General features: G+C 36.5%; 1 long non-coding RNA gene across 1 annotated transcript; it reads right to left on the reverse strand.

Moving 5' to 3' along the window:
- Positions 1-208: 208 nt before the first annotated feature.
- On the reverse strand, positions 209-2,555 carry LOC121800325. Its single transcript, XR_006050478.1, has 4 exons — positions 2,301-2,555; positions 1,470-1,559; positions 1,291-1,344; positions 209-437 (listed from the first exon to the last, which is right to left on the reverse strand). It is a non-coding gene; the product is annotated as an uncharacterized LOC121800325 (long non-coding RNA).
- Between the last annotated feature and the right edge of the window lie 1,319 nt (positions 2,556-3,874).

Consider the following 3,874-nt stretch of genomic DNA (forward strand, 5'->3'; position numbering starts at 1 on the left):
GATACCAAACATGCAACACCCCTTACTCGGTTAGTTTTAACCAAATAAGTGACGTTAAATGTAACAACCCTTACTCGGTTAGTTTTAACCAAATAAGTGACGTTACCTTTCGGTACGATCGATAAACAAAACCTGCCTATTTTTTTTTATTAAATCATTTTGCAAACACTCATCATACAACACTATCATAAAAGTAACTAAACCAGGATAACATAACTATTTACTACTATACATAACAAAATATTGATAACTTACTTCGATAATTATTTACATCCCTATTAGCAAAAGAAGGTTATAACCTTACATTTGTAACCCAACTATTTACAAACAAAAGAGCCTAAGCATGCCACGTGTAAACTCCAACTTTACCAGCAAAAATGGAGGTGGTGACTTGACACGTGCTGCTGCCAACTAGCGAGTTCACTCGCTTCTATACTCTGCAAGAGGGAGAAGAAAAGGGGGGGTGAGCTTCGAAAAGCTCGTAGTGTAATCGCATTCCAGAATAAAACCTCTAAAACTTCAATCTATATTACTATCACAAGTAAACACTTTATTACCTGGAATGTCGTACCACACATATTCAATTTATATCGGCATCAGTATACCAATTCAAAATCATATCACCAAATATTATCATTCATATAAGTTTGAATCATTCAAGATCACATATATCACTTGCAAATAATCAACACCTTCATCCTGTACAACCACACTATCATATTTGTCACGTAATACTTTCAATAATAACTATCTACCATCTATCAATCAAACCAATAACTTGATACAACATATAATACGATTTGCTGTCACTTTCTTTCATCAACATAATTATACTATAAGAAACATAACTACTTAAAGAATCTAAAGCACCAAAAGTATTATTTCTAAATCAAAAACCACATTCAGCCCTCAAAGTTATGCTTATTGATGAACACGGGTACACAGACACTATCTGTAGCCCGATGAGGGTGTCTATCATGTAAGTTCGTATCGGACACTGTAATCTTTCATATGGCCTACCCAAGGCAACTGTCATATATTACCCATATAGGGCACATTTCAACTATCGCTATATCATATAGACCATCGCTTCGGTTATCCAGAAGACGAGTGATCAACATGTGTGCAGTACTGCTGTCCTAAGGCATGCCAGCTATACCATGTGATTCACTCAAGCAATGGGGCATAACGCAACTATTTCACATCAACTTTCACATTATTCAACACATATAACCATTTAAATCACTTTGCATCTCATAAGAAATGCCAAACAACAATTTCAAATCTCACCTTTCAATATCACCGTTTCTGTCACTTCACCTTGAAGTAATTCTGTCACTTCACCTTGAAGTATACACAATCCACACAATCATTTTAAAGTTCTATGCCATAAGCATATTAATCACACAAACAAGTAGTAATATTTATCGAAGTTAAAGGAATTAAATTCTAGAACACGCGTACACTACCTGTAAACGTAAAAAAAAAACTCTATTACTTGCTTAGTCAACCATGGAGGTGCCCTTTTCCCTTATCGCTTGTGCTTGCACTCAGTTCACCTAATTTTTAAACAAACACAAATACAAATTATAAATAAACACTTAAAGCACAAATATGGAAGCCAAAATATCACATCTATCTATCTCCCTTTTAGCATAAAAACCTCTATTCTCAACTTTTAAAGCTTTAGAAAGTATTGACTGCATTATATCATCTTCATAAAATAAACTGACTTAACTCAGAGATAACTAGGGGTCGAGCCCTACACCAAAATAAACCTCTGGGTATCTATTTTAATTACAAAAAAGGTTTTCCTCAAAACTCCAAGGGATTAGGGAGTTATGAACGTTTTACTACAGCCTGCCAGTTTGTGACAGATTCTGGCGACTGTTTAGCATGAATTTTTAAAAATAGCAAACGTTGATGAAATGCTCTGAAATTTTACAGACATCTTCCCAAGACCTTCTAGTATGCATAAAAAGTTTTAGAACATAAATTCTAGCATGTTAAGGTGGCCGAAAATGACCAGTACAGCAGCATCAGAACAGCCCATAAACAAGCTATTTCTCCAACAAAAGAAATCCAAAAAAAAATCAGATTTTTCCTATCACTTTCATGCTTAACTATCATATCATACTTCCAATTGCATAATCCAAAAGCCAAATTACACCAAAGCATCAAAACAACAAAATCCCCAATTCTATGAACCCTAATTTTCGACCAAACAAAAAGAATCACATCAAACTAACATCACTACTATACTCAGAAACATGATTGAGGAGGTTATGGAGGAATCTAACCTCTAATTTCAACTATTTTCCAAAGATAAGTGGAGGTGGGTTTGCAACCTAAGCTCCAAATTGAGGGGAAGAAGGGAGAATTGAAAGCTTGGATTGATGGAGTGTATTACAGGTTTCACGGTGGAGTGGTTGGAGGAGTCGCGGTGGCTGATCGGAGGGAGTAGAGAGCTGTTGAAAATCTTTACAGAGATAGAGAGAGTAGCGTGGAGAGAGAGATGACGAAAGAGAGAGGGGATGGATGAGGATCAATTTTCTTTTTTTATCTCTATTTTCTTTTTCTTATTTTTTTATCCCTAATTTCCTTCCATAAGACACGTTTTCCTCCCTAACTTACTCATCACTTTCAAATCTTTTCCTTTCCCTTTTTCTTTTTCTAATTCTCTCATTAATTCTATATTCCTATCTCTCTTTCTTTTTTTATCCCTAATAAAACATATATAAAACTACTAAATAAAAATCTAATTACTAACTCTAAACTTCTAAAAGATTAGGATATTACATCAGATGAGAGGAAGGCCTACCTTGCGGCAGGACAGGAGTCGGCGCGCAAGGACGTGGAGCGCGCATTTGGTGTGCTCTAGTCTCGATGGGCGGCAGTTAGGGGTCCAACGCATTTGTGGCATGTCGACTGCATTGCTGATATAATGTACGCCTGTATTATCATGCACAACATGATTGTCGAAGATGAAGGTGTACAACTGACTAGTCGGGCCAACGACAATAATGAAGCCGGTCCAAGCCACGGCGCGGCCCCCCCAACGTACGAAGCGGGGTACCTCACAATGAAGCCGGCCGCCTCCAGGCACATGCCGACATGCGCCAAGTGGATGCTCATATTCGACTCCAAAAGGATTTAATTGAAGAGTTGTGGGCGCGGAGGACTGCACGACGATAGGTTTTTTTTTAATTATGTAATTTTGTTAAATTATGTAATTTTTTTATTATGTAATTTTGTTAAATTATGTACCTTTTTTTAATTTAAATAAATTATCAAATTTTCCCGTATATGTGGCGTGAATTTAATTCTGTATTTTGTGTGATTGTTAATTATTTATTTTTAGTGCTGATGATGTGGCAAGGTTGTGGCTGGGCTATTGCTTGTCCAGTTGCTTGTCCAGCTGATGTGGCAAGAGGAATTTAGTGCTGCTGATGTGGCATGGCTGGGCTATGGCTGGGCTATTGCTTGTCCGCCGACCACTGTGGATGCTCTAACAGGGAAGAAACGGTAAGAGTCTGTTTACTGCCTAAAACATCTTTTGAATGCACATCTATGTAATAAACTCTTTATCCATTTTTGACCATATTTATGAGAATGAATATTTATTACAATGTGTTTTGCTTATGTATTTATGAATTATGATTAATATTCAAATACATAGGATATGCAAAAGGAATCTAAAATTTGTACATAGTAGACAAGTTGTGAGCGGCATTCACAGTAGGTAACTTGTCGGTTCTTGTAGAAGGAAAAATATTTCACAATCTAGATAGACTTTGACCACCTATCGTTAAAGGTTGTGACGTCAGTCAAAATATTTCCTTACCTTGGGAAATGATGATGTCGGTGTGGTATA

This window comes from Salvia splendens, chromosome 1, assembly GCF_004379255.2.
Source record: "Salvia splendens isolate huo1 chromosome 1, SspV2, whole genome shotgun sequence".
NCBI lineage: Eukaryota > Viridiplantae > Streptophyta > Magnoliopsida > Lamiales > Lamiaceae > Salvia > Salvia splendens.